Source organism: Pteropus alecto, unplaced genomic scaffold (genome assembly GCF_000325575.1).
Source record: "Pteropus alecto unplaced genomic scaffold, ASM32557v1 scaffold152, whole genome shotgun sequence".
Classification (NCBI taxonomy): domain Eukaryota; kingdom Metazoa; phylum Chordata; class Mammalia; order Chiroptera; family Pteropodidae; genus Pteropus; species Pteropus alecto.
In genome coordinates, this window is record NW_006432227.1 from 2,257,118 (window position 1) to 2,264,958 (window position 7,841).

The following is a 7,841-nucleotide window of genomic DNA, read 5'->3' on the forward strand; positions in this document are numbered from 1 at the left end:
TGGGAAAGTAATCAGTAGTTCCCAAACTTTATGGAAAATCAGAATTACCTGGAGGTGAGTCTTAATCATTTTCACCAACAATTCTCTTGGCTGATGTCTCCTGAGAATCAAAATTCTAAAGAACTTTAATTTTAATCAGAAGATATTGTACTTTAGAAAACTGGAAATTATAGTTATTGGAAATTTTTAGATAAAGTGATTTTATGAAAGCAATTTTTTAGTAAAATTTATTTGACACGAAGTTAAAGAACAGTTTGAATGGAATTAATAGATCCTAAACTTGGAAAAACCAGCTGGAGAAACTACCTGCAGATGTGAACCTTTCAAGATGTAGGCGAAGATGGTCATGGGAGTGTAGGATTTATGTGAAAGAAATAGAAAAAAGAACACATCAGCATGTTGTGTCATTGAATATTGTTGGAATATAATGAGATGGTTTAAGGTCATTGGGAAAGGGAATCTTGGGACTAAGGTGAGGGAAAGGAGACACATAGGACATAAAATTTAGAGAAGCACTTGCTGGTCTTACCTGTCTCTATTGGCCCTGTGTTTTATCAAGGTAAAGACAATGTCTACTTCTGAGATTATTTCAGGGTATGAGAGAGTAGAATTTTTATTGCTTTTGATGCTATAAACATGTTTTGCAAATATCAGTTCTTATAACATTGAAATTCAAAGACCAGCTTTCCAGAATTTTATCTTCAAACTCAAGTCATGGCCATATCGCCTTCGTCAAAGAGAAGAGACTGGGAGGACGCAGGACTTGTGATTGTATCTACCCATCTATGAGAAATAACAAGACTGGCCTCACTGCAGATAGTGGATAGTTTATTGGAGTGATCAGAGCCTGTTATCTGAAGATCCATCTTTAGTTGATTTCAGTGGAGGCAAACAGTGAACAACGGGGGCAAGTAGACACACACAGTGGCAGGTGGGAGGAAGTTAGCCTCACAAAAATTAGGCAGTCTATGCGAAGGCCTCAACCATGAACATGTCTCACAGACAAAATGCTAGTTTATGGTAAGAGGTCTGTCAGGGAGAAAGCAGTGGTTGCTGTTCTGGGATAGGATGAAAATACTAGCCTTTTAAACCAGAACTAAGAAGAAAGCCTAAATACCCAAATGCTCCATAAGGTTTGCTTTAGGATATCAGAAGAAACAAAGCATTATAAGATAACTTACATGTGTATACTGCCTTGAGCACAAACTTAACCACTTTCCACAAACGCCCAAAGGGGGAGGCAGTAGCTAAGATAGCAAAGCTGTTTTCTAAATCCTGTTGAGTAAATCATTCTTTCAAACATAATAAAAAGGAAGGCGATATCAATGAAAAGAAAGTAAAAGTTGTTATCAAAGGATTTGCCTGCCATGTGTTTTATGTATGTGGATTAAATTCTTTCCAGCATACCGCCATTTATGTCGATATTATCCTTTAGAAATCTTTCACTCCTGAAAATATACATCTGGTAAGAAAACCTGAGTCAATGACTTGTGCATATATAAATCACTCCTCCTTCCTTTTGGAGGCAGGTTTTTAGGCCTTCCTTTTTCAGTCCGAAGACCTACATTAAACAAACAAACAAACAAACAAACAAACAAATAAATAAAATAAAATTAAAATAAAAAGAGAAAGTAGAAAATTTCAAAAACATAGCCCAAATGACAGTAAATGTTAATGGTCTGATCACACCCACAAAAATTGTCCTTCGAACTGAAGTGTGTGTTAAATAGTAATGGATAGATATACTTCCCTGTGAGATCTGATTTGTCTAGCAAATCCTTACTGACATATACTCTCATTTGCCACTATATAGCCTTTTGAAAATGCCATTCCAGCAGAGCATAAAAAAGGTTATTTAGATTAAGTATAGTTACGAGATAAGCAATACACTGAGTTCATTGGACTTCATGCGCACTCATTTAATTTCTACCGCTCCATTACTCTGAATCAAACTGTCCCCGAAAGAACAAGAGGAAGGAAAAGGGCATTACGAAACACAAATCACAAAGCAGAGAACATTCTTCCTAAAAACGAAATGGTCTCCATGTGTTACCATTTAATACCATGGAAATACTTTCTTGACTTTTATAGCATGCAACGAAATTGTACCGATCTATTAAAGAAAGCAATTAAAAAAAAAAAAAAAAAAAGACTTTGGGGTAGGTTAACAAGTTCCAGGTCTTTATCATTCTAGATAGGCTTGGAACTTCAAACCACTGTAAAATATTATAAATGATATTCATTTACATCTGTGTGCAGCTTATGGCGTAATGAATGCATGACAGTTTATTGAATACAGAAAGAAATACAATGAGACCTTCAGTGATATGTTTTAAAATGAGGCCCAAAGCCAGGCTTTAAAGAAAGACAGTGCCAAAACAGTTTATCTTCTCCTTTTTGCTTTCGACTTTAGTGCCATTAAGTGCCAGTATGAGGCTTTTTGGACTTCATTTGAAATTCAAGTAATTAATATAACTGGAGAAAATAATTTTTAGAGGGAAAAGGTGTTGTGATAAAGTATAAACAAGAAGGACTTGAAGTTTTGAGGACAAAAAAATGACAGTGCCAATACAAAAGTTATACTGAGTGATTTAAGTAATTGTTAAGACCTTTCACATGTTCAGTTTGCATTTGACTGTGGCTGAACTTTATTAGCCTCCAATGGCCTTCATTAAATTACATTTGGCATCTAAGAGGCGATGCATTAAATGGGGATCACAAGGATATTCTTCTTTACCAACATTCATACTTCAGCTAAGAGGATCTGACCCTCAGCATCTTGTTTCAGGGAATAGTGTACATTCTGTCTTATTTCAGACAGTGGACAAATGACAGTTTTTATAGATTTTTCTCTCCCTGGGCTCTTTCCTAGTAACATTTAAACAGTCTCTGTTGTAAAAAGAAAAAAAAATTCCTTCATGACTCTTCATAATCCTACAGTTACTTCCCTAGTGGCTATTGTTCTTTAATATCATTCTCTTCACAAGTAGGAAAGCCTTATTGTACCTTCGCACCTTTAAGCCTCTCTCCAACCTACTATAATCTGACTTTTTCACTGACTTTTCCCTGCTTAGCTCACACCAAAGTCACTAGCAACTTAAAATCAAATTTAAATTTTCAGTCACTGTCTAATGTGTCTTCCTTTTATCAGGTGCTACTAGATCACTATATTTGCCAAAAAAGTTTTTTTTTCATTATTTTTGCCTATAAATGTGCAGGTTCCTCTGGATTCTTTCTTAAACCTGACTCTCTTTTGAATCTGCGATTTCTCTCTATGAAACTCCCTCCCTCTCTAGCTTCAGTTAATGACACCAAAATATGTACTTATAGCCAGGCTATAAACTCATGAGAACAAGACCCTTGGATGTTGTCTATATAACACCAAACAGTTCCTGGCGTGTGGTCAGTAAACGTCTATTTCCTGATCAACTGACACATCTTCATTCTGTTCATTAAGCCCATATACTAAACTGCCCAGAGGACATTTTTAATTGGAGATTTTGCTGTTACCTGGAGCTCAGAATTTTCTAAAATAAATGTATTCTCTCCTCAAACTACTCCCAACTCCTACCCCATCTTCCCCTTTCAGGGGTTGGGAAGCACAACCTGATTCTTCAGTGTGCTTTCTAATTTACAGCATGGTGCCATCAGCTCCCTACTTGCCCACATGCATACTGGGGAAGCCCTTAACTCCTCTCTCTCCCTCATTCATTTCCCAGTGAGCCATAATGTCCTGTTATTCTAATCTTCCTCTGCTCTCCATCCTCACCACCACCACTATGTATCAAGGAGCAATTTCTTTTTCAGACATGGCCTTCTTCAGCAGCTTGCCAACTGTTCTCCCAACCTCTAGTCTTCATCCAATATATTTTCTACCGAATAAATTTATTTTCCAACATCAAAGCTAACAGCACCAGTGAAAGTCCTTCAATTTCTTTTTATTGCCCCTTGAGGAGGAACAAAGGCTAATTTGTTAGAAGGATTCAAAAGGTCCCAACTAATATCTCTGCCACTTTTAAACCCTACTGATCTCCATTACAATAATAAATCCCAGTTACAGTAAATTTTGTTTACTTCTTAAATCTCATGTTTCTTTTGGAATGCAAATATACTATTTCCATCTGTTGGATTATTATTTATAACTGTTTATATTTCAGTTAAATTTCACTTTGATCGAGAAGCCAATCCTGATCCCGCCCCTCACCATCCACCTCCTCTATGCTATATACACCTCATCTTCAGACCTATAGTATGATGTGTCTTTCTTTTAAGGCAGTATTGCTAGAAGGGTATTATAATAAACACAGGTATTGTGATTTCTTCTTGATTATCTTTCTCATACATATTAAACACAGTACAAAAACCATGTGTGTTTTGCTCACTCTACCTGATACAGAAGAAATATATTGCATATGCTCAGTAAAGATTTAGAGTTTTGAAAAATATTGAATGCTTTAACAGTATTGGGAATCACTGGGGTGGTATGGTGTACCCTATAGGAAATTTCAGCAAGATTTTGATTCCCTTTTATAAAGTTCAGTTTTTCGTAAAAGGAGGAAACTTAGTTTGTTGACTATTTATAGAGGCATGAGAATTGCTATGTATGTTAGCATTAATCCTTTCCATAGTGTTCTTGTCAAAATGATTTCTGAACTAACCCTGAGCCCTGACATGCCCAGGAGAACCTGTAGTTGTCTCAAAGGTTTTTCCTAGCAATTTATCATTCAAACATTCATCAATTGGCCCAATTTATTTGGTTCTTATTTGAATTTCTGACCACAATACCTCTTTCTTATAGTAATAAATCTTTTCATTTATCTTAATTCTCCCTCATTCTAATTCTAAAGACTCAGCCCTCTACTTGTATTTTGGTGTTTGATAAAAGAAAGTATAATTCCCCTTAAACATTTATGCAAAAATTTATATGGTATTTACTATGGTCCCTCTTTACTATCCAGAACTAAGAATCCAGTATTGGCTTTGTCTTCATATCAAAGTCCACAGTCAGTGTGTTCTTGCAATTATTTGAGTTGCCTTAGTCTATGTATTTGAGTAATTATCAGTTCCATTCTAACTGATTTTTAATTTTTTCTTCTTCAAATTGGTAATTGAACTGGAGAACTTTAAGAAACCCTTAGAACACACCATCTATATCTGGATTGTTTTTATCATGTTAAATCCTTAATGTGGCCAACCTATTAGAGTCTACTCTGATGGCCTAGCTTTATTATGTAGGGCTATGACTATTTGACTGTTTCATTTTTACATTTCTTTTTTCTTTCTAGAGTATTTGTAGTTCAACATAGATTCCCTATAGAGGACTATGATAAACTCAAATATATAACTCTTTATTCTTAAGTACTTTGGCAGTTAGATGGAGAAAACTTTATTTTCCCAGTAAGACTTTTCTTGGATGGTTCCAATCAACACAGCAGGAAAATAGCCTTTGGTCTACATATGGACATGGCTTTCGTGTCTGAAAGTTTGTGTTAGCAAAAGAGCATGGCAGCATAGATAGGAAGCGTCTATGCTTTTAAACTGATTATATCCTTCCAAAGAATTGCAATTTCATTGTAAAATAGTTGAAGATTGGAGCAAAATATCCCATGTGTAAGCATGTAAAATACTTGTAATTTTAAGATTAAGATATTTTTAATGTATGAAATATTATAACTGAGACATAAGCCATCTGAATGTCCTTCATGTCCTTGGCTTGCTTAAATTAAGTAGTTAGAATCTTTAAACTATACACAAAATTGTCAAATGCCTGCTCCTCCTAAGGCAGAAACCCAGCTTATCTCCCAGTATCTCCAGGGATTTTTTAGTGGGTAGTGGGGACTTAACTTTCTCCTGGACTTCTCTGGCCCCAACAGACTTTCCCCACCAAAATAATCTCGAGTGTATGTCAGCAAATGCATATGCTATTCTATTTCCATGGTGGATCACCCTGCTGCACACGATCCGTTGACTGTTAAGAACAGACTCTGTGGGCAGCAGTTTTTACTAAACTTTTAGAACAATGGAGAAGGGTTATTATTTAGTAAAGAATCCAAAGCATTTTTGAGCACACTTGGGAGTCATTGACTGGCAGTAATGTATCCCCAATACCGTTTACCATATCTCTTTTTATAACCATAAATGTACTAAATGAGTTTATAACTTTATAATTTGCTGCCCCTCCTTTTTCTCAGAATAGAACATCTGGAATTTCCTAGATCTTAAGATTCAAAGTTGGGATAAAGTTATTTGTCATTATAGTGGAAGTCGACAGTATATTCAAGAACACATTTTATACTTTCTGAATACTAATTTTCAAAATAGTGACAGAGCATGAAAATTTTCACAATGTAACATGTTTAAGAAGAAATTGAGAATTTCTTATAAACCGATATGTCCTCTTTTGAATATACATGAATAAAGTGTAAAAAAAAGACAGATTCTCTCCAAGAACATGTAGGAATCCCAGGCTACTCTAGCCTTTGTGTTTGTCCAGCTTGCTTGCTATGTAGTGTATGGACCTAGAGTCATCAAACAATATGTGTACAGCTTAATGACAAAGAAAAATCGCAGTATATAAAATAAAATACCTGTGGAGCATCACAACATCAATCAATGTTATTAAACAAAATATTTAAAAAACATCAATATGCTCACTGTTCTTCAGATAAAAACGAGAAAAGATACAATGCAGTCATTGTTATCTACAAGCATTTTAATTTTTAAAGATTAGTGGTTTCAGTATTCAAAAACTTTAACTTCTTTGCTATTTCTACATGTTCAGTTTCTATCTTTCCATTCCACAGACATAGTCTAGGTCTTATTTGAATACAATGAGTCATAAGAAGTCTAGCCTTACTTTTAAATTAAGATTTTTTTCCCCCTTAAACACGATAGAGAGAAACAGCAGCATCATTTGTTTTATAATTGCTGTTTATTACTTTTTATCTAATTTGGAGACTACAAAATTTGTAAGTGGTGGAAGTTATGATGAGTAGAGAATCTTTAAACAGGTGTATTACAGTTTTTCTATAAAACTACAGAGGTGAACTTCCTGTGAAATTCCTTGAGTTTTATTTGAAGGTTTAAAACATGTACAAAATAACTAAGATAAGAGCATTCACTTGTTTAGTTATCGCCCTACCATTTTTGTTTCAAATTTTTATATAATAATTATGGAAAGGAAGGTTGAATTTTCAATCCTTTCCTGAGTCCTTATCCTGTCTCACTCTTCAGAGGCAATGCTTATATTTTAATTTAATCATTGACTACATATGTCCTTATGAACTATATGTCTTACATGTGTTTCATAAAATACTTATAAATATCATATAATTTTAATATTTTTTTTTTACTCATTATATTTCAGAGATTTGCCAGTATGCTATATAGCTGTAAATTAATTCAACATGTAGATAATTATAGTTTTTTTTTAATTGTTTGCTGCAAACAGTGCTATGGTAAACATCCTTGTACACACTATCTAGTACACAGTGCACTATCCGGAGTCCATGGATAACATGAAATTCCTGGATGATGGGCATTTACCAGATATTACCATATTGTCTTCCAAAGTGGATTTAATAATTTACAATTTCACAAGCAGAAAAAGTTCCTGTTTTCTTGTGCTCACTGCACTAACACTTGATATGTAGACTTTTTGAATTGTCCTCACTTCCTTGTTTTCTTGGTTTTCATTTTAGGTTTATTCTGACATCACAGAATTCAAGTAGTTTGTTCTAGGATGAAAATATTTGGCTTTGGTCCTGTTTTTTGATAAATGTCAATTTCAACATTTAGCCTTTAGGTATTCAACCAAAATATTAGTATATCTGATGATATAT